Source organism: Phoca vitulina, unplaced genomic scaffold (assembly GCF_004348235.1).
Source record: "Phoca vitulina isolate PV1807 unplaced genomic scaffold, GSC_HSeal_1.0 scaffold1, whole genome shotgun sequence".
NCBI lineage: Eukaryota > Metazoa > Chordata > Mammalia > Carnivora > Phocidae > Phoca > Phoca vitulina.
In genome coordinates this window covers 65,259,949-65,284,947 of record NW_022589704.1, presented here as the reverse complement: position 1 = coordinate 65,284,947, position 24,999 = coordinate 65,259,949, and the positions used below count along the sequence as shown (strand labels likewise).

General features: G+C 34.8%; 1 protein-coding gene across 3 annotated transcripts in view; it reads left to right on the top strand.

Moving 5' to 3' along the window:
* CSRNP3 (cysteine and serine rich nuclear protein 3) overlaps positions 1–24,999 on the top strand; it is a 188,874-nt gene that overhangs the window by 49,790 nt on the left and 114,085 nt on the right. The window lies entirely within an intron of this gene.

Genomic DNA, 24,999 nt, shown 5'->3' with positions numbered 1-24,999 from the left:
ACTTACCATATGCATGGCAATGGGCTAAGTGCTTTGGTTGTTTCAAAATGAATAAGATATGGTTCCTGTTCTCAAGAATTGCCCAACCAATATGTTACTCAGAAATTAATTTTATTATTAACACAAGCAACAGATAATTAAAAAGACAAGCCAGATTTAAAAGGGCATGTAATGAATTCTAAAATGCAATGAGAATTATATGGGGATTGTTCATATTTTCACATTATGGCTTGTATTAACCTAGCATAGTGAAGGTTTATACCAATGGGAGTGTTGTTACTCTATTACAACCCACACCCAATTGATGTTTTATGAAGTAACTCTTTAAGTACAACACAAGTAATATGAAATTTTTAAAAAGAAGCTTCTTTTTTGCCACAACTACAAATTTAATGTTGTAGGAAGTCGTTAATGCAAACACCTATGAAAAGAACAAAGTTGAGCATTGCCTACTTGGTGTTCTTTATTTTTATTCCAATACATTTAACTTCTTTATTAAGCTCACCAGAGAATTAATCATTTCCCTAACGACCTAGAAAGGCATGTATGTAGGTTTGAAAAGGATTGAACGCTATAAACCTCTAAGGGATCCACATGCAAATAGTAGCTGGATGAGTAAAGAATTTGCAGTGGTGTGGGAGTCCAGACTGCTTGAAATGGCACTGCATGCTTCTCATGAAAAGCTTTTAAGAAGGGGATAACTGAAGAAGTTAAAACAGATCAAATCATTAAAAACAGTAAAATTGTTTTTTGAAAAGTCAGTGAAGACATCTCTTGCTTAATTGTGCCATTAGACAAGTGGTTAGATTAATTTACATAACAACTACAATTATTCAACAAATATTTATTTATCTAGTACCTACTATGTGCATGGGAGCAGCAGTGAATAAAATACACCAATATCCTTGCCTCCATGGAAATTACATTCTAGAGGGTGAAAATATATAAGCAATAAAAAAATTAATTATATATTATGTTAGGTGGTTAGAGTGCTATAAGGGAAAGGGAATAGAGAATGTAGAGGGATAAAATTTTAAAATAAGCCTAATGACTTAGTACTGCATAATTTACACAAAAGAGATAGATACTACCTTTGCCCAAATAGTGCCAACTTTTCTGAAAATGAATGTGATGAAATACAACGCCTACTGGTAAGTTTTCTAAATCATCATTTTTAAAGTAAATGTTGTTAATGTATATAAAATAACTAGTGCTTGTCTTCCTTAATTTCAGCAGAAGGAAAGGATGTATTTTTAAAATGATAATACACTTACTACATGTACATAAAATGTGGTCAAAGAAAGGTACAATTGAACATGGATTAGTCCAATCACTTACTAAAAGGGTAGAGGCTATAACTATTCATCTGTGTAGGGGAGAAAATTAATCCAATTTTTTTAATTGAATAAATATTATGAGCCTAAAGTAGTTACAGATGTCTATGTCAATACATATAGATGACACATGGTGTTAAAAAGCTCTATATAATTGTCTTTCTGTTGTTTCATCATCAGTCTTATTATCATTTTAGGAGAGCTCTAAGTACTGGGACTACAGACAGAAGGGAATTATTTAAATACCATCTCATTCCCATAGTACTAATTTTTTAAAGGACACATGTCTTCCTTTGTACATTTAGTAGAAGATATATGGAGATTTGGAAATTAAAATAAATTCATCTATTTGTGATCATCAGCAAATGAGTCATCAAGTTTCTTTTGATGTAATCTGGTTGGGAATCTAGAGGTGTGTATGGCCCAGAAGACCTGTGCATTTTTTGCAACCCATCTAAACTATAGATGAATGTATCACATAAATTGATATTATCTTAAAAGCTATTCAGTATTGACTTTAGTGGTTAGAATTAAAAGGTTTAGCCAACTTGCTATGCAGAAAAAGAGGTTAAATCAATTCTTTTTCAGTGTTAATAAGAAGTTAATAAGTGAAAGGAATATCTAATCATCCAAATAAACAAAAATTGGATTAGGAGGTCTCAAAACCTAATAAATATTGCAACTCCTTCAGTATTCCAAAAGGCAGGTATTTTATTTTTTATTTTTTTTATTTTTTTTAAAGATTTTATTTATTTATTTGAGAGAGAGAGAATGAGAGACAGAGAGCATGAGAGGGAGGAGGGTCAGAGGGAGAAGCAGACTCCCTGCCAAGCAGGGAGCCCGATGCGGGACTCGATCCCGGGACTCCAGGATCATGACCTGAGCCGAAGGCAGTTGCTTAACCAACTGAGCCACCCAGGCGCCCGGCAGGTATTTTAAACAGCTTATCATCTAAAGTAAATAAATGTCCAGTATTGGAGTATTACAAGAATGATGCAGTGAAGGTCACAATTGTTTAGAAAGTCTATTTTAATTAAATAAGAGAATACTTATTGCATGTAGTGTGAATAGAACAGACAGTCAGCTCTATGAGTTTGACCAAAAGAGGCAACTGGTACTATTTGCTTTGGGAAAACCAAAAGAAAAGAAAACATGAGAGATGCAGAGGACTGGTGGAAGGCCATGGAGAAAATAAGGACATCTTCTTTTTCTTTTATTAAAATATTTTTAAAAAATTTTTAGTTTTTTAAATTTTTTATTTAAATTCAATTTAGTTAACATATAGTATATTGTTAGTTTCAGGGGTAAAATTTAGTGCTTTATCAGTTGCATATAACAAGGACTTATGTAATGTCACAGTGTCAGAGATAAATTCTTTCCAAACCAATATTCATCTTTGTTGCATTCATCTGGAAACTTCAAAGGAAAGAGCTAGAAGCTCTTTTGTTTAAGGATAACTGAAATGTGACTTTTCAAAAGCAAGTGGAAAATTTAAATTCCCTTACTTTCATCCTCCCTATATTTGCTTTATAATAGTTAAACCCAGGAATCATTTACAAATTTGTACCACAAATCCAGTTCCCCGTGGGCTGACTCTTCCATCCTTTCGCAAATCACCACCCAAAAATACACATCTTTGAATCCCACGTTACCTGGCATGCCTATTGCCCTGGGTCAGTCCTTTTCCTCCCCCTTTCTTCAGTGGTTCTCCAGATGATTTCCTACCATTCTCAATATTCCGTCAGTCTTATAAATAGTTTTAACTAATCCAGGTTTCTCAACCTCATCAATATTGACATTTGGATCAGATAATTCTTTGTTGTGGGGGCAATTTTGTGTGCTGTGGGATGATCAGTAGCATCCCTGGCTGCTCCAACCCCCGTTGGAGGGACACCAGGGATACCCCAACCCCCATTGGGAAAACCAAAAAATGTCTCTAGACATTGCCTAGTGTCCCCTTGGGACAAAATTACCCCAAGATGAGAACTACTGAACAAACCCTAACCTCCACAACCTCAATAAACATCCACTCCCTATCAACCAGAAAATATCCTAAACACCTTCAGCATCTTGTTTTCAATTAAACCTCAACTGAGACATTTGACAGCTTCTCTTGTCAAAATGAAACTTACCTCTGTCTGACCATCTGTGTGCTTTTAGTTTCCTTTTATTTGCTTATGCCTGGCCTTGTACCTAAAATGTGTCTTACAAAATAATGAGTGGATATAAAGCAAGTGAGGAAAATTAGGGAAAGGGAAAAATAAGGTAAAAACAAGATTAAGTCAGAAGTGATGCTAGGTTCAAATGACATAAACCCTTTTCTTGTCACTTCTTTTTCTTTGAATTCAGGGAGACTTGGATCTTTCCATGTTCTCCGAGTCTTGCTTGAAATTTAGCTTGGACACCAGCACCTTACTGTCTACATTTCTACAGCCTGTCCTTTCTCACTGCAACCTTCAATCCAAAGTAGAGTGGACCTTCTCTTCTCTTACACCCAGGCGCAAGAGTGCTCCAGGAGCAAATAATCCACTCTGCAGATTTATGGTTTTCTAATCCGAGTTAGCTCCTCAATAGCACCCACTAATCCTTCACTCTGACCACAGTCAGCCACTATTTCAAAAGTTTATCACCCCACTCCAGCCATACAATCTCCCCCCTTCATTCTCGGTGCACCTGTTATTTTAACAAGAAAATTGAGGTCATTGTGTGGAAACTACTTGTGCCTCCTTGCAATTCCCTCCAGCATCAAACAGCTACATCTATCAACATTCTTACTTTCTTTCCTCCAATCTTAAATGATCGGGAATCCTTTCTATTCAAGGCAAAGCCTGTGTTTGATTGTATTCCCTCTCACTGATGCTGAGGCTTTGGCCATTAGTTATTTCCTTTTTGTCCTTTATCTTCAACTTTTTCTCCCTTGCTCACTCTTTTCCTTCAACCTGTATACATTCTTCAGATTTCTATCCAAAAAAGTAAGTCAGCATACAAAACAAACTGACCTCTCTCTTCACTAGATTTCACAGGCACTACTATCCAATTTCTCTCCTCCCAACCCACTCAAACTCTCCATACAGCAGTCTACATTCATTATCTCTGGTTTCTAAGATCCAGTCACTCCTCAGCACAGTGCCATCTGATTTCTAACCCCATTTAGCAGAGCACGCTCTCTCTAAAGGCACAGATGACCTGGCAGCCCGTATCTTGACTGGCTCTCTCAGGGGTATTTGACACTGTTAAGTTCATTTTTCTTCTTCCACATCCTGGACTGTTGTGACACCCCACCTCTTGGTTTGCCTTACACCTTGTAGATCCTTTTGTAAAGGCCCCTTTGACAGGTTCTGCATTCTCTCCTCTCTCACAAAGTCTCGAATCACAAACTCAAATACTGATAAGTGGCCATAGGTAATATAAATGAGTGAAGTCAGCTAATTTAAAACAATAAACAATGTAGAGGCCAAATAACAGGCCCAAAAAAGTTCTTGAAATTTGACTCTTGCTCAAATCACAGTGCTCCCCAGAGATCCACCCTCAGCTTATTGTTCATCTATCCTCCCCATTGTCCCTGATCAAGCCAAACCACTCTTACAATTTTGTTAATTACATAGATGATAATGACTCCAACCTTCTTCTTCGATTAGGCGGCAGAATTACATATTACCCACACATGTCCATAGGATACCTAACAAGGACCCCCACACACACAAACAAATCATCAGAGCAATGAAATGGAATAGAAAGTCCAAAAATAGACACTATATACATGCAATAATAAAATGCAACAAAGAAATAATCATAAGTCAATGGAGAGGCCCCTCAATGAATGGCTATTAACACTCCAAGTACAGGTAATTAATTAGTGTCTGCTAAAGAGGGCGTTTCAAATGGGGGAGGGGGAATGAAGCAGAGAAGGAAAACGGCTTACTGAATAGAAGGTACTAGAACAATGTAACTATTTGGAGAAAAATAAAGTGTGATCTACACATCATATAATATTAAAGTAAAATGTAGGGGCGCCTGTGTGGCTCAGTTGGTTAAGTGTCGGCCTTCGGTTCAGGTCATGATCCCAGGGTCCTGGGATCAAGCCCTGTATTGGGCTCCCTGCTCAGGGGGGAACCTGCTTCTCCCTCTCCCTCTGCCTGCAGCTCCCCCTGCTTGTGCTCTCTCTCCCTCTGTTAAATAAATAAATAAAATCTTTAAAAAAAATAAAGTAAAATGTAGATAAAGATTTAAGATATTATTTTAAAATATTTTAAATTATATATTTTTCAACATTTAAATTATTATTAAACATTAAATAAATTCAATAGCTTTCAGGTTTTTATGTACCTTTGGTTTAGGAAAGCATTTAAATACTGCAAAAAAGCAAAGAGAAATGAGAAGTCATTTATTCAGCTTTATATTTATAAGCAATAAAATTCACTCTTCTTGGTTATAGTTTCATGAGATTTGATAATTGCACAGAGTCTTGTAATCTTTACCACAATCAAGATACAGAACAGTTCTATCACCCCCAAAATAACCTTGAGCTGCCCCTTGTCAACTCCACCCTCCCCCTGAAATCCCTGGCAACTGATCTGCTCTGTGTCACTATAGTTTTGCCTTTTCCAGAATATCATATCAATAGAAACATACGGAATGTAATCTTTCACATCTGGCCTTTTTCAGTTAGCATGATGCATTTGGGATTCAGTCATGTTGTTATGTGTATCAATAGTTTGTTCTCCATTATTGCTAAGTAGTATTCCATTGTCTGTATGTACCACAGTTTGTTTATCCATTCACCCATTGAAGGACACCTGGGTTGTTTAGCTCTTAATGTTTGGAATAGAGCTGCAATAAGCATCCACGTAGAAATTTTTGTGAGAAACTATGTTTTCACTTATCACAGGTAAATACCCTAGTGAGATTGTGTATCACATGTTAAGTATATGTTTAACTTTCTAAGACACCATAAAACTGTTTTCCAGAATGGCTTATACCACCTTGCATTTCCACCAACGATGTATGAACATTCACTTTGCTCCATGCCTTCACCAGCATTTGGTGTTATCAGTTTTTATTTTATTTCAGTCATTCTAATTGTCATGGTGGTTTTTAATTTTCAGGTCCTTAAGGAATAATAATATTGAGCAATTTTCTCTGTGCTTATTCACCACCTATACCTTTATGAAGTGTGTGTTCAAGTATTTTGAAATATTTTGTCCAACTTTTCAAAAAGACTATTTTTTTAGGGCAGTTTTATTTAGATTCACAGCAAAATTGAGAAGAAAGTCTAGAAATTTCACATATATTCCCTGCCCCCACATGTGCACAGTCTCCCCCATTATTAACAACCCCTACCAGAGTGAGACATTAGTCATAATTGATGAACCTCCTTTGACATATTATAATCAAAGTTCACAGTTTACATTAGGTTTCATTCTTGGTATTGTATATTCAATGGGTTTGGACAAATGTATAATGCCATCATTGTAGTTTCTATAGAGTATTTTCATTATCCTAAAAATGTTCCATCTATTTACTTTCCTCCCCACCCCCACAATCCCCTGGCAAACACTAATTTTTTACTGTCTCCATAGTTTTGCCCTTTTCAGTATGTTATATAGTTGGAATCATACAGTATGTAGACTTCTCAGATTGGCTTGTTTCACTTAGTAGTACACATTTAAGTTTTCTCCGTGTCTTTTTTGTGGCTTGATAATCCATTCCTTTTTAGCACTAAAAAATATTCCATGGTCTGGATGTATCACACTTTATTTATCCATTCACCTACCTGAGGACATCTTGGTTGCCTCTAAGTTTTGGCAATTATGAATGAAGCTTCTAGAAACATTCATGTGCAGAACTTTTGCTTGGACATAAGTTTTCAACTCCTTTGGGTAAATACCAAGGAGCACAATTGCTAAGTCATATGGTAAGAGTAGGTTTAGTTTTATAACAACCCACCAAATGAGGACCCCTGGGTGGCTCAATCAGTTAGCCTTTGACTCTTGATTTTGGCTCAGGTCGTGATTTCAGGGTCGTAGGTTTGAGTCCCAAGTGGGGCTCCGTGCTCAGTGGGGAGTCTGCTTGAGGTTATCTTTCCCTCTCCCTCTGCTCCTCCCCCACCCACTCTCTCTAACAAAACAAAACAAAACAAAACAAAACAAAACAAAACAAAACAAAAAAAGAAAAAAGAACCCATGAAAATGTCATTTGAAGTGTCTACACCATTTTGCATTCCCAACAATGAATGAGAATTCTTCTTGCTCCTCATTCTCTCCAGCATTTGGTATTGTCAGTGTTTTGGATTTTGGCCATTTAATAGGTGTAAATAGTACCTTGTTTTAATTTGTATTTCGCTGATGACATATGATATGGAACACCTTTTTGTATGCTCATTTGTCATCTGTATATATTTTTTGGTGAGGTATTTGTGCAGGTCTTTGGCCATTTTTTAAATGCTTTGCTTCTTTTTGTTAAGTTTTAAGAATTCTTTGTGTATTTTTAAAAAATATTTATTTATTTTTAAATCAGAAAGAGAGTGAGCACAAGCAGGGGGAGTGGCAGGCAGAAGGAGAAGCAGCCTCCCTGCTGAGCAAGGTGCCCAATGTGGGACTAGATTCCAGGACCCTGGGATCATGACCTGAGCCGAAGGCAGCCCAAGAATTCTTTGTATATTTTATTTTACTCTATTTTTTATTGAGTAGCTTTCTATTGTTGAGTTTTGAGAGCTCTTTATAAATATTTTGGATAAAAATCTTTTGGGAAATGTGAAATTTGTAAACTTTTCCCTTTCTGTGGCTTGTTTTTTATATTCTTTACTGTTTTTCATAGAGTAGGGGTTTTTGACTTTTATGAAGTCTTATCTATCAAAGTTTTTCTTTATGGGTTATGGTTTTGGTTTTGTATCAGTAAATTCTTTGCCTAACCTAAGGTCACAAGGATTTTCACCTATTCTAAATATTTTATAATTTCATGTTTTACTTTTACGTATATGATTAATTTTGAGTAAATTTTTGTATAAGTTTCAATATTTTGCGCATAGACATCCAACTGTTCTATCACCATTTTTTAAAAAGGCTATCTTTTCCCTATTAAGTTGCCTCTGTACCTTTGTCAAAAATCAGTCATATTTGTTCAGGTCTATTTCTGGTCTCTCTATTCTTTCCCGCTGATGTATGTATTTATATGTTTCCCATTATCACATTGTCTTGGTTACTGTAGCTTTATAGTAAATCTTCAGATCAGATAGTGTGCATCCTCTTCTCTTTCAAAATTGCTTTGGTATTTTAACTCCTTTGCCTTGACCTATAAATTTTAGAATCAGCTTGTTGATATCTGCAAAAAATCCTGCTGGGATTTTGATTGGAAAATTCATAGATGTATATTAGAAAATGCTCCAAATACAACCTACATAAGAAAAGACACTTGAAAAAATATTTGCAGCATATGTAAGTACAAATGGTCAATATTATTAAAATATAGAGAGTTGTTAGATATCACTGAGAAAATACAAACTTCATTAGGATAATTGGCAAGGCCTTGAGGGAACTTTTTACAAAAGAAATTCTGGTGACCTCTAAACTTGAAAAAGAAAATGTTCAACCTAACTAGTAGTCAAAGACACTTGATAAATAATGCTCATATAAACATATAAAGCTTTGGGAAATAGTGTAGCATACTGACAGAGAGCATCATTTTTAAGGTCAGACTGAACTTTGAGTTCATTTTCCACTTACCTGTGAGGTTTTAGGCAAACTATTTTTTTAAAGATTTTATTTGTTTATTTGAGAAAGAGAGAGAGTGCATGCACAAGCAGAAAGAGAGGCAGAGGAAGAGGAGAGAGAAAATCCAAAGCAGACTCCATGCTGAGTGTGGAGCCTGACGTAGGGCTCAATCCCACAAGCCTGAGATCATGACCTGAGCTGAAATCAAGAGTCGGAAGCTTAACTGACTGAGCCACCCAGGTGCTCCAGGAGTTAGGCAAACTTTAAGCTTTCTGATGTTCAGACACTTTACCAGTAAAGTAGATACAGAATCTACTTTGATTTGAGATTTGTGATGATCTACACATCATATAATATTAAAGTAAAATGTAGGGGCACCTGTGTACATGGTAAACACACAAATCTTAAATTTATCTAATGTTATCATAAATATATCTAATACTGGTGAAGATGTGGAGAAATGAACCATGTCCCACTATAGGAATGGACAGGTAAATTGGTTCAACTTTTCTAAAAAACAATTTGTTATTATGTATAAATGACCTTACTCTCTGTATACTCTTTGACCTAGGGATTCCAAATTTTTAAAAGCCTTAATGAAAAAGTCAATTATGAACACAGAGCTATGTATACAAAGATGTTTACTGAGATGATATTTAAATTAATGAAAATGAGAAACCTCTGCGTGTCTGGAAATAATGAATTAATTAAATAAATTATTAAATATCCACACAAAACAATAATCTGAGGTGGTTAAAATAAAAGTTTTTCCACAACATAGTTTATTATTGGAGACCTAAGTGAAAAAGGAGGCTATAAAACAGCACTCACAGTGTAATGCCACTATGCTTTCAAATGATGTGTAATGCATGGAAGAAAGGATGATTATGTAAATGCATATGTATATATGTGTATGCACATGCACACACACATGTAATAAAACTGGTTATATCAGGGTGGTTAAGTGTAGATTTAATTTATTGTCTTCCTGGTATTTTTCAGTAGTCTCCAAATTTCCTCAAAATGCATCTTATTATTATAAGAAAAGATAACTTAAAATATGAAGTATGAAAGGATAGAAAATCATAAACTACTATAAACTATAAAAAGATAAATAGCCAACTACTTAAAACATTTCATAGGTGACAGTGAAGGGTGATTACCCTTATTATTTAAGGAAATCCACAAATTAATAAGAGCATCAATAAGGCTCCATAAAGAAAATGGGGTAAAAGAAATGAAGGAACAACTTGCATTAAAAAAGAAATATAAATAGCTAATTAACATATAGAAAAGTTCATCTTCAAAAGTACTCAAAGAAATGGGAATAAAACGTAATTTTATACCTATCAAATGAGCAAGATTTTTTACTGCATATCTGTTTCACTGACCTATCCTCTTAATGGAAATATGCTAGGGGCAAAATATGTCAAGAAACTTTCATATGCTTATGCTTTCTTAACTTAAACAAGCAGTAGATTTCCAGACAAGAGGAAATATATCATAGCATTATATATAATTGTTTGAAATATTGAAAATAACATACATGTTCTATATTAGGAGAATTGTTTTAAAAACTGTGGTACATCCAGAAGATATCACATTACACAGCTACTAAAATTTCATTTACAGGAAATTTCAATGACGTGAAATGTCACTAAATATGACATTTATTAGAATATGTTAGATGAGAAAAATAGACATAAAAAAGTGGAGTTAATATAAATTATATATACACAAAGGACCATTAAAGTAAATAAAGGACAGGGAGAATAAATCAAATGATTTACCAATATATTATAATAATGTAAATATTATAGTGTCTGAAATGCAAAAATTTCCTTTCAGAAGTAGAATGACAAGTGATTTGTTCTTTTTTTATTCATTTCTAAATGTTTACAATTTTTATGTAAATCTTAATTTAAAAAAGAATCTGCTTATCTCCTCCCTGGCCCAAATCTTTTGCTGCTACTATGTTCACCATCTTAGTTATAAGTAGCCAGTCATCTTGACAGGTGGGTGGCTTGGTCGGTTAAGTGACTGACTTTTGGTTTTGGCTCAGGTCATGATCTCGGGGTCCTGAGATCAAGCCCCATATCCGGCTCTGTGCTCAGTGCAGAGTCCGCTTCAGATTCTCTTTACTGCTCCCTCCAGCTTGCATGCTCTCTCTCTCTCTCTCTCTCTTGCTTTCTCTCTCTCAAATAAATAAGTAAAATCTTAAAAAAGAATAAGTAGCCAGTCATCTAAGTCAGAAAGTTACAAAGTAACTAAGATTATTACTTCTTACTCACCAGCCACTTCCAGAAAATCATGACTGAATTCTATGGAGTTTCTTTCTCATGCTACTTTTCTTCTCCTCCTGAGAACTGCATTGTCACTGCTTTAATTCTGTTGCTCTTCATCTCTCACCCAGATAATGTGATAGTCTACTGATGAGTATCACAGATTCCATTTGTGTCTCTTCACATCCATTCTCGATACAGCTGCCCAGAAGCTCAATCTGAAACAAATATCTGACCATGACCTTCAGTTACCCTCTTAAATTTCTTCAAAGATTTCTTATACATTGTTAGGATCCAAGCTCTACCACTGAGCCAGCCAGGTGCCCCATCACAGTCTCCTCTTTACACAGAGAGGCTTAGATCTAGTGACTCTTCCAAGAAGTCTTTCTGTGTTCTAGCACCTTGTGTTTGTGTCTATTAGATAATTGACCACTTTATTTAAATTACCTATTTACATGTTATCCTCCCCTCAAGACCAGTGAGTTCCGAAGTCTAATGCATATAACCTCCTATGGGGTGAGCAAGTGAGAAGCAAAGTAAAAATATTAGTATCTTTCTAGAATTTAAATAAAAATTTGAAAAAAATGAGTTGCATTTAACCTTGTTATTCCTATTATTTTTATTTTTCACATGAATATTATAATAAAAATTGTTGAAAAATAACCAAATTGATCGAAAAAATATTAGTATCTATATTTATGATTTTTTATCATTTCTAACTTCTATGTCTAAATATTCATATAATTTAGATAATATAATACATTATATTACATATAAGTACATATACATGCATATACATATGTATATATATACATTTACTACATATATGCATATATTTTATATATATATATGTATATATATATGGGTGAAGTACATGCAGAAACTTTCTTTTTTACTGGTGAGGATATGTGATTTAAAATGCATGAAGACAGGGTGCTGGGTGGCTCAGTCAGCTAAGCAACTGCCTTCAGCTTGGATCAAGATCCCGGAGTCCTGGGATCAAGTCCTGCATCGGGCTCCACTCAGCGGGAAGTCTGCTTCTCCCTCTGCCCCCTTACCCAGCTCATGCTCTCTCTCTGTCAAATAAATAAATAAAGTCTTTAAAAAAATAAATAAAATGCATGAAAACCTTTGCTCTGAACCTTTTCAAGAGCAAAGAATACATTTTATTTATCCTGAGTATATAGCAAAGTGTTGGGCACATACAGACTCTCTGTGAACTTCACTGAAATTAAAATTTTAGCAAACTCTTATCTACATTTATGCAGTTAGTAGTGGAGTTATTAAAAATTTGGATTAAGGTGGAAAATTCTCTCATTTACTAACCTGATGTGTATGAGAGTTAGAGAGAACTTAAAAGAGAAAAATAAAAAGCAACAGAGGACATGTCCATACTAAAGTAACTTTCATGATTAAGAATGTTTTAAAATTGTGAGGACTATAAAGTTTTAACAGATACGTGCTTATAGTATTTCAGAGGAAGCTAAAATTCAACAGTGTTATAGACTAGAAGATCTATGGGGATTTATAAAAGGGAGTATACATTTTTGAAGCAAATGAAATTTTGAAGATAGAGTATGTTTGTTGACCCCAACTCTACAAGCTCAGAACTCGCAAGTCCTTTAAAATTCTTTTCAAGGAGCTGTCCAATTTATATAGTATGTACATATGCATGGGGATATCTGCCAATCAATTCCAATACTAATCTGATAGAAGAACCAGAAGTCTAAACCACAGAGAATTCCATTCAAATAAGTTTGATTACCTTATAGTGAATGACTCTCTTAATTTTAATAAAATTATAGTTGCAGTTATGTATAATTCCAGGCAACAAGTGTAGGAAAAATGTAAAGAAAAGTCAACTTTTGGTTTGTATAAGAGCAAATGGATACAAATGAATGAATAAAATATTAAAAGCTGTGTTTCAGTGTTGTTTTCAGGGTAAAGTTGAAAGTATATATCTAAATATAACATCAGATGTTGGAAAGGAATTTTTCTCTCTGATTAGTTTTTAAGAAACATTTTATGAACATGATGAATTTGGAGGCCCTCTTGGGTTTTTTCCCTATACAATATTGTAGCTCTATGTTTTCCTGCCCCCCTCCTTTATTTTAAGCAGAGCTGATTCTAATTTAATTGTTTTTAGGTTTTTAACATCAAGCCCAAAATAAGCTTCTAAAACTTTGTGTTACTTTTTGAAAATTCTCTTCTATTCTAAGCATACATTTTCTGAAACAATGCTATTTTTATCTCACTCAAGATTACCTTTAAGAATCAGAAGAAATGAATCCATGGTATGAGATAGTTCTCATACGGTCTCATATATTAGAAAAAAATAAAAATAACAGATGGAACCTATTTCAGAACACCTAAAAAAATCCCTTAGTATTAAAGTTCTTTTATCTTCCAAAATGACTTTTCAAAACAGGATAATATTTTATATTTTGAGCACAATCAGTTAAGGAATTGTTCTCAACACAGGTTTGATTTCCGGTTGTCAATATCATCTAACTATTTCTTTTACACCCAGCAGAGGTGGTAGCTTTATACCTTTTTCTTAAATATAAATTGAAAGTGTTGAAAAATGGCTGTAATTTTATGCTTTATTTTATCTCTAGGTATTTTATTTTTCAGGTCTAAAGAAAGAAATATGGCATAAATAACAGCCCAAAATATAAAAGTACAATTAGAATTACATACTGACTCATTCCCAAACTCTCCTTAATCATCATCACCCTCATCTCAGACTGACTGAGGAACTATTCTGCTTTGAAATCCATTTTTTGATGCACCCTGTAGCAATGGGAATCCTTTACTTGAATCTCTGTGCTTGACAATCTCATAAGGGTCAAGGGCATAACAAAGTGCTAAAAGAGGCCAAGCTGCCTCATGCTCACATTGTGTGCTCTGTGTTGAAACTTCGAGAGGTTTATTGATGCAGTGGGACTAGAAAAATGAGAACAGAACCAATTTTCTCCATGGCCTTCACCCTTTCTCACAGACCACAAGATAACCACTGTTATCAAAAGGAAACTAGAATTTTCCTCTTCTGTTTTTTGTCAAGCTAAAATAATGGGATTTCTTTTTTCTTCTCAAGGATGTTTTACTAGGTTAAATATCAATCTTAGCAAGATATTACTTATATTCGGGACAAGTAGTGTATTTCCATTTCTTTTTCTCTACTACTGATATGTGAATAATACGAGTATTAACATGATCTTACATTTAAGTTTAAAGATTTTATACCAACTTGACAAAAGTTAGAAAATTTTGTTTATGCACGAACAAAATATAAGATAATATTTTTTATGGTTTTCAATGTATCATAAAAGGTTTGTGTTGATAAAATCAATACAACCTATAATAAATCCTAAATCTAGGAGAGAATGAATTCTCATATTTGTAAAATTTGAGAAAAAATATAAAGAAAGAAAATTAGGTTAAAATAAGATGTTATATAGTGAAATTAATTATCTCATCAAAGATTATGCTACTTTCTCTAGTGAAGGAATATCTTGCTTTAAAATTAAAGAATCAAAGTGAGGTGTATTTCACTAAGACAAGGGCTGAAAAAACTGGCAGCCCGAGAACTAAAGATGTATTTTGTTTGGCCATCATAGTCCCTACCCCCCGCCAATCAAATTTCCATTACTTCCCCTTTTCTTACTCTGTGTTATTTCACATATTTTGTTATCTGTCCAGTCCTGAAGTCATCTGAATTTGTAACCTCAGCTTTAAAAAGTTATTGAATGATTTCCAAAACATTGACAAGTGTGTAGAACAGATTCTTTTATATATTATCGGTAGACATGTAAATTCTTTACAACACCTTTGAGGGTATTTGGCAATATTTACCAAAACTTTGATTCCTTCGACTCTTCTCGCTCTCTGAAGTTATTCTACAGAAACACTTATATAGGTGCATAAGGGTTGTTCACTGATACATTGATGAAATTAAAAATCAGAAACCTTCCAAATATCTGTCAATAAGGTATTAATTAGTGTAATAAATTCTAGTAAATCCATATAATCAAATATTATATAGCTCTTTAATAAAAGAATGAGGTATTTCTAATATACTTTGATGTGAAAAGATATTAAGTAAATATTAAGTAAAAAAAGAAAGTGGCAAAATATTTTCATGTTTCTATGAAAAATTAGGTCATTAAAACAGTAATACATTAGTATATTGCTAATAGATATCAAACTGGTAATAATGGCTATCTTTGATGGGGTGGGTGGGGTTATGACAGATTTCTTATATTCTAAACCCATATCCCTATAATATTTAAATTAGTAGAACAAGCGTATGTAACACATAATAAAAATCTAAACTATAGAATCCAAAACACTGAAACTTTCTATAAAAATTTATCAGATAAAAAATCACTTTCTTATATTTGAACTTGTGTCAGAGCTTGGCTATTGATACAGTGAGAATAATGGTATATAATATGGTTCAAATTGTAAACAATGTTTGGGTTATGTTTACTAGCTTCTTGCTACTTTATGTCTTCTTATTTAAAAGAATAAAATGCATTTTTAGAGGTATAAGAAAATTGTTAAATTTTAACTCATTCTTAGGAAGAAGAAAACACTTAAATATTTAGGGACATATTTTTCATAGACATAAGAAGAGAAACATGTTTGGAGCTTCATGAAAAGTGTTATGCTGGGGACCAGGTCTATACCAAATGCTTTAGATATCTCTTCTCCTGACTCACATTTTAAAATTCTGTAATAACCTGTTTGGAAAGGAAAGAAAAAGTGTAATCCTCCTACTGCTGAGAAGAAAAATTTGTCATCTCTGACTTAATCATGAAATAGGCAGTAAGTTACAAAATAAACTGGGCAAAATTTAGATGCCCTGTCCTTGTAAACCATTTGGTCTACAAATGGACAGATGATATACAATATGACCTTCCTGTCATCAAGGATAGGATCAAGAGTGAGTCAAGCTTGCATGCAAGAGAAGGAATTTGTGTGCTAGCCTTGGAAAATTTTATGTCTGACCTGATCTCAGTGACAGGTTTATTGCCATGATGAGAAAGAATTAAAACCTTGCTGGCCTAGAGAGGAACTTGAAAATAAAGAGGGGATCACAGTCTGGAAAATGAGATCATGGCTTAGACTATTGTCATCATTATCAATAGCAAACATATACCAAGAACCCACCAGATGAAAGGTATTGAATTAAGTGTGGTGAGCCTGATGTGATAAAACCCACATGAGAAGCTGACAGAATGATATATATTCACATAATTGACTTAAGAGTGTATTTAGTTATTCTAGACATCATCAGAAGTGGTAACATTTGAACATTTCTGTCTCCCATGACACCACGTCTCCTCTCTCAGAAAAATGCACGCAAAAGTTTGCAGGTGAAATCGGAGGTTCATTCCTCCATAGATCCCTGGTTTTACTTTAAAATGAGTTTCTTAGGTTAACACTTGAGATGGAAAAGACAATCTGGATTTGAGTGCCAGCATATATGTACATTTGTGTGCCAATAATAAGCTTCTAAAATTTATTTTAATTAAATATTAACCAAGTATGTCAACACAAACTTTCTGAGCATTTGTCAGTTTAAACAGAAAATGTCATATATTCTAGTTGCTTGTCAAATGGTAGTGTTGTTGTTGTTGTTGCTTTAATGTTAGTTCAGGACAGGCGGCCTCAAAGTTTTAAAATGCAGATTCATTTGGCCTCAAATAACTCTTATCTATTTACTATTAATCATGCTGGAACAGGTTGCTTCAGAGTGCATCTGGGTATGCCTTTTACTCCTTTCCTAAGAGTTGATGACTAAAGTTTCTACAGTGTTGCCGTAAATTAAAGCTGAATATACTTTTCACATGATTCTACCCATCAATGAACATGCTCATATCCAATGGCCACATGAAAACTATACTTTTTCACCGAAAGTATTGGTTCTTTCAGGTGACAAATAGATAATAACTGTCTTCAAGACTTAGATATTTTTCTAGGTGTTTATTGACCTCACCTTTATGAAATTACTCGTAGAATTTCTGGAGTGTGTTATGTAAAACATGTGTCAATCCCTTCAAATCAGTATCGTGAACAGAAATGTATATATGGTTGTTTGAGCTCCGACTCTGCCACAAAGATGCTGATACAAACACAGATTCCGGCAGAATCTGCTCATCTTCCCCAAAGGGATATTTAATCATGATCCACTATATGTAACTCCTTCACATTTGTTAGCTATTGGACACATTCAATGTTATATCCTAGGAGAACAAGATCTTAAAGTATGTTTTCAATTAAACAGATGAATAAATAATATGCTTTCCTATTAGTTAATATGTATTAATTAAGATCTGCTCTAAGACTATATGTCGTTGCACTGGGTACAGCTATTGTTTCCACATTGTATCAGATGTATGGCAGTCCTCAAAGGGATATTGAAAACAGGATACTTAAAGTGAACAGTTAACCAGGAAAGTCTGCATTCCCTTTCCTCTCTGGCTCAGGGGACCCTCCAGAAGAACTCTCCACCGCAGTTCATACATCTATTTTTCACATCACTCTATTGTCTCTGCTGCCCAGGACCAAAGATAAATCAACTTCTTCAAATGTCGGGAAAGAAGGACAGTGGATAACAAACTTGACTGCTACTGACACATTCAACTCCATGCTGCTTTTTCGTATTTGTGGCAAAGGGACAAAGCAAGGGGGAAAGTAACCACTTACTGAGCGCCGGTGGTTTATAGTTTCTGACTTGGTGAATACTGAGCTTTAGGGATCTGTCGGCCATACAGTAAATATATTCAGACACCAAACAACAGGGGACCCAAAGGCCCTTAATGCCAAAAACTTCACCTTGAATTTTCCAAAAGAGAATATCCCTGGATCCTAGATATAGAACGAATCATATTTATCTGCTCTGTTACATCAGTGTTGTATTATGAGTAGCTGAAAGAAATAGTTTTTACCATTACCGATTAATATTTTCTGTCAGTATTGTAAGTGTAAATGGGGGAAAAGTTATTACTAACTTTAGACTCATTTCTTATGAATTATTAGCAATTATACAGAATGTAACACCTCCTCTCAATGAGCTCGTATTTTTTTTTTTTTTTTACATTTAATTTATGGTACCTCAAAGGAGCATCATTATGCTCCCTTTTCTGTGCCCTCTTGGTGTTTCCTCATTTCTTTCTCTTGCTTTTCCTTTTCCCCACCTTCCTCTTTCCATTTTCTTCTCTTCTTATTGATCTTCAAGTTTCCTTCCCTCTACCTTAATTACATGTATGACCTAGAACTGTGGCTTGCCTTCCATTTTTCTTTTTGATTTGTTCAATCCAGAAAACATTTATTATCTACCATGTGTACATACCATGCTCAGTGCTTACTGAGCATCGTAAGTGAAGAAGAACTAATTTCTGCCTTGAGGAAACTAGGGAGCTTTTTTTTTCCCTTCGGCTCCTAAGGAGTAAGAAAAGCAAAGCTAGAATGCTTGAGGATAAAGGAAGAGGACAGAGTCAGCCTCCATCGTTAGCATTCTTAGCAAGGACCACTATTCCGGCAGTAACCTCAGTAGTTCAGCTGTGGCCACAGCTCCTTACGGGGACAGAAGCTGACATTTGATGCTATAGCCGTGCCTATAAATACAAATACCCCTGAGAGAAATCTAGTTAATTAAGCTCTCCTTATTTGGGATTCCCATGGTGCATTGTTTAATTTCTTTTATTATTATTATCATTATATACCATTCTGCCTATAATTGTGCCATTTCCCCCAAACCAGTAGGAGAAAAGTGGGGCAGGCCATTTTGAGACTCTGGGATTCTAATTTCCAGGGATACCTTCATCCCTCTCATTAGTATTCTCGCTTCTTCGAAGATCATATTAGCTGCCTCTACTTTCCCATATTCTTCATAAAGTAATTATCCTTGTGTTCTCTATGACTTACCCACTGCCCACACTTCCATTCTATCTGTTCCTCTATAACTCTTAGGAAGGAGGAGCATGTCCAGTCTGTCCAGATTATTTCCATGTAGCTTTAAGAACCATTTTCTGGAATTGCTTTTGAAATGGATCATTGCCATTTTCAATGGCATTCCTCCTTAGTATCTTGCCTTGACATTTCTATCATGTTTTTCACAATAGTCTCCAGGAATAGAAACGGATATTCTATTCCTTTGCTTCAGTTGAAGTGTCCCCTTCCCCTTAATTAAAGAATAATGAAACGGCTTCTCTTTACACTGAGTCTTGACATATTTTCTGGAATGTGATGATACATTTGTGAATACTATTTTAGGGACATTCTCCTCATTTATGAAGGATCTAGCATCTGTCACCATTGCTAAGTACCTGCCTTAGCAAATTCTCAAATAGCAAAAACTGCTATGTATAACATTTCAGCCACTTCTTACTTTAAAATCACCCCAAATATATTTGGGGTTTTCCCCACACTTGTTAAAAGAACTTTTCTTAATGATGGACTAGCAAACATGAGCTGTCATGGGGTAGAGGTTGAGAAAGTAAAATGTTATTTAAGTAACCATGTCAAGCTTAAATTTTCTTTGAGTCTTGCCCTTTTTCTTTAAAATTCATGCAACTCTTTCCATTCAACTCCATGGCATATTTACGTTGATTATAAAACAATAGGATGTTTTGATTACTTAAAGCATTTTCTCCAAAGTGTTTTCAGTAAAACCATCGGATCAATATGCACTGTTTTTACTCTGTGGTTTCATGTTAAGTCCAACTTGCCTCCCCTGATAGGTGGGAAAAGACAAGAATTTGCTTTCTCTTTCACCCTGTTCAACTAAGATAGAATTTTCATAGCTAACCTACTTGATTTTCTTCCTAGTCATGTACACCCCCACTTTTTCCCTCACTCTTAAATAAGCTGACATTTTACCTGACATTATATAAAAGCCTCACCTGTTTGTCCAATATTTAATTATTTTTCCCAATGCTTATATATTTTGAGCATTTTTACATAGCTCCTTCTAGATGTCTTTGATTAAGAACTCCAAGAGGACAAATGCTTTGTTCTTTTCTATAATTTACAGTGTGACTTGCATAGCTAATGTATAACCAGATGTTTAATAAATGCATTTTGATGATGATTTTTAAATTTATTTTCCAGCTTCCTTTATATAACCTTCTTGCTTGAACTACTGTGGATTTCTATTGCACTCCAAGTGGTTCCCTGCCAGAGACATGGTTAACAATAAGAGAAAAGTAGGCAATAACAGCAGTAATTGTTGATATCAAAATGGCATAAATTTTAAAAATTAATTTAATATGTAAGAGAATTTAATTTTGATTTGAGACTAGTTCTTGGCTGAGCACGTCTGTTAGTGACTATGTTGGGACAAGTTGTAAAAATCCTTCTTGACTTAAAACCAAAGGTGCTAGAAATCAGGATAAATCTGCAGGTAAAGCCTAATCCTTGAACTTGAGAGATCTCCAGAGCTGCTGATAATATGCCAATAAACCCAAAGGATGAAATGCCAGAAGTAATTGACCTGTAGGCCATCCCTAATAAAACAACATGAAATTACAAGTCTCTCCAGCCCAAACCTCGAAGCTACTGCTGTTCCTGGAGAGAAGAGTGCATTGTTTCACCGAGGCAAGGTGTCGGCAGGCAACCGGTGCTCCCTCTCTTTTTTGCTTGAAAATGGCATTGAATAGGCTGTTGAACTTGTTTATATTATTTGCTTCAGTGCCTTGCCTTGGCAAATTACTCCCTGTCTTTATTGTTAAATTCAGTGCACTGGTAGTGTTTTAATTTTAGTTTGTAGCCTAGTGTTTAATGTTTCCACCAGTGTAAACAATATTGGATAAGTTGATATTCTCTCTGAGACAGAAGCTCATACATTTTATCTGGTCCTCTATTTGGAAGTCTTTTACTTGCTCCCTAGAAAGTCTTTATTTTTTGCATTTAAAGGTATCCTAATTTTATGGGAACCATAATTAATACCTATAATCTTGTCCTCTGCTCTGCTGCTATAGGCAAGGCATTCTCGTCCTTATGTCCTTTGAATGCTTAACGGCGAAGTCAGTTTCTCCCTACCATTCTTAGCTCACTAAGCTCTGGAGACAAACAGACTTGCCCCTCTATTTCACAAGACACCTCATTGATCTTTCCAGTTTTATCACACCAGTTCTTTGTTTTCCACAGGAATCCCTGCTGGCTTGTCCCTACAGGATTCTTGCTGTATTCTGAATTACCTAATTAGTCTAAATCTCTAAACCTGAACTCTGGATTCTGTAACTCAGAGGGAGAACTTAGCTGCCTGGTCTTGCCTGGAAGAGACAATCCATTTTCTGTCCTTGGTAGTTTGATAGTCCTTCTGTATTTATCTTTAACATAGTTTCTAGATATTAGTGTGATTTGTGCATCTAGAAATAGCATCCCAGGATCATTTTGCATATATTTTAAAAAGCCAAATAATTTTATGTGGCAGGGTTTTCTCTGGAAAGTGTGCCTTTCCAAAGAAAAAGTCAAATAATAACATACATACATTGCCCTGACTGCTTGAGTTTGGAGTAGTTCATATTCCATCAAACAATCAAACTCTTTTGCTTGAATAGCCATCTGCAGGGTCAGTTGCTGTTCAGAGTTCAAATTCTAGCTCAATCCCAATCTGGCCTCTCTCTACCTCATTGCCTGGTAGGTAATCACATGCTTTCTACCACATGGAGTTTTTTAGACAGTGAGGAAGGACTGTCAGGTTCTATTACTTATTGCACAACTCACGTATTGGAGATTATAGTTTATAAAGGAAAAGTCCTTTTGCCTTATTCTCTACCTGATGGCTTTCCACATAGCTTCTAGAATTTGGGCTTTCAGTGACTCATGAGCATTATAGAGATTGTCCTAAGGCCTCTCTCCTTTGTTTTTAGCTACTTCAGGATGACCTTAAAATTGGTGGTCTGCCTATCACATAATGGGTGGTACCTCCCACCAAAGTTTTCTGCCCATTTTATAGCACAGATTCTTCTCACACATCTGGAGCACTGCAGGGCATCCAGCCCAACTGACACACACCGTGAGATACAAAGATGAATTAGGTCATCTATGCCTACAGAAACCATGGATATTGACACAATAGCTGCTGAGCTCACATGTGGCCATGACAGATGTCATGTCCCTCAGCAGCTCTTTCTACTCTAAGTACATGGGTCATAACCTAAGCCGTTGTTTCCGTCCCTGCATTGTGCACTCCATGAAGGCACAAGTCTCCACAAACCCCAGGTCTAGGGTAAATGCTCACATTTGCCAAGTTAGTGGGGCAGACAGTGAATTATTGCTTTCCACAGATTTTTTTTTTTTTTCAAGTTGTTTATATAATATCAGAAAATGAAGGTCCCGTAGGTAGAGGGCAAAACTGCCTTCTTACCACTGAGGAAACTGAGACTTTGTGTGGTCAAGTGATTTGTCCAAAGTCTTAGCCAGGTCTAGAACTTGGAAATCTGTTTACTACTGTAGTGTCCTTGCAGGCAGTCTTGAAATACAGCAATCACAGCCTTGGAGCAGTGATTAAAATTGTCAAAGACTATTTTTTTCAACTTGCCCATTCCCTTCCAGAACTTTTGATACATCACCCTAACACTTCTGACATTCTACTCCCTCTTCTGGAAAAATTAGTTTGCCTATTTCAGAGTATCTCTGATGGGATTGTTCTGTGTGAGTGAATGGCATGAAAAAACTAGAAGCGTTGAAAACCAGCCCTTTGAGAATTAGATGAGCTTTCTTTAAAAAAAGAAAAACAAAACACATACACACACACAAAAACCCATACCCACAAATTTTTGTATATAATTTCCTAAGACTCATGAATCTCTTAAAGCTCATGATTACCACTTGGTGTTGATCTTGTTAGCAATAGTAAAAAAATATATATATATATATGATACATGTTGTGAAATATATATAGTGATATACAATAGATATGTGTATGTATATAAGACATATGTATATAAACATCTAATACTTAAACCAAAAGACTCAATTCATAATGTTAACATTAGCTGCGTTTTTCAGTTGTCAGTATATTATGAACCTCTTTTCATATAAGCAAATATTCAATGACCTCATAATTTTAATGGCTGAGTAATATCACACTCAGTATGGATATATCATATTATACTATCCAGTACATATTATAATATGTTCTAAACAGTGAGGTTGTTTATATTTTCCCACTATTCACAATGATCCTTAGAGTTAAATTTTTAAATACATATATGATTGTTCTCTGTGCATAAATCCTAGAAATGAATTTTAAGACATTTGGTAAGAAATGCCGAACCAATGGACATTTATCTTACATAATTCTAATTGCAAATGATTGTGGTATTCTCTCTCAGTAATAGATTGTTATGTTGGAATAGACATGATTATTTAGAATAGTCATACCTTTTAAGATCTCTGGTGACAAGTTTTTATGGAGTATTCAGGAGTAAATCTGAATGATAGTTTTCTGAATTTATCAGGAATCTGTGCTTTAATACATAGCAGTGGATTCTCAAACTCCTCTGAATCAGATCGAACAACTGGTTGGCTCTTATTAGCAGTTTAGATATGTTGTGTGGCTGTGTCCTCTCCTAAATAGGCTGAGGGTGACTATTATCTGGCTTCCTGGAATGGCTGAAACATCAGCTGACTCATATTTAATTTGAGGCCTTGGAATTTTCTTCTACTTGAGCTAGACCAGGCTGTCTCATCCATCTTCCCTAACTATGCCAGACATCTACCTGGACTGCAGAGCTCCAGCTGCTTTTATCCCTAAGGTCTTCCTAGATTCTAATATTTGTTAACCTTTCATTAATGAAATTTTTGTCTAATTGGTTAGCTTTTTTAAATTAATAGAATAAAATGCTTGTCACAAAAGGCATACAACTTAAATTATACTTAGCTAGTAAATATAGAAATAAAAATTAGTTGAAATGATTTACCTAAGATCTTGTGAACATTTAAATTATATTTTAATCAGGATTTGAAACTGAATGTGCTGTTATTTTTTTTAATTAAACTCTATGCTTGAACTCATGACCCTGAGATCAAGAGTCACATGATCTACCAACTGAGCCAGCCAGGCATCCTTACATGTGCAATTATTACCACATTTTAAATATCATTTAGTTACAGCTTAAAAAGATCAAATATATTATTTTCTGTTTATCTAAAAAAAAAAAAAGCTGATTTACCTGGAGGAGGGACAAAGACTTCTCAGTCATTGAATTCAATTATTTTCGTCCTAATCAGGATTGTGTTGATTCTTCTAATGATTCTTCTAATGAAGGTAGAAGTTGATCTAAATAGTAGGATTTAGCCTGTTTTAAACTTACAATAACATCAGTAATTTTAAATCATTCATTGAATAAATATTGATGAAGCTTCTACTTACTATGTGCAAGGTACTATTCTAGGGCCTTGAACACATCAATGAATAAAAGAGATCCAAATACCGCCTTCCAGGAGCTTATTTTCTAGTGAAAGGAGACACACAATTAGCGACTAATGTATTCTATAAAAACAGAAAATATGTGAGGAAGTGATATGGACAAAAGGAAAATAGAACTGGGGAAATGGGATCTGAAATACAGAGTAGGGAGGAGATTGTAGTATTAAATAAAGTAGATAATTCAGGCTTTAATGAAAGGGAGAAAATGGAAAGAAGTGGAGAAGGTA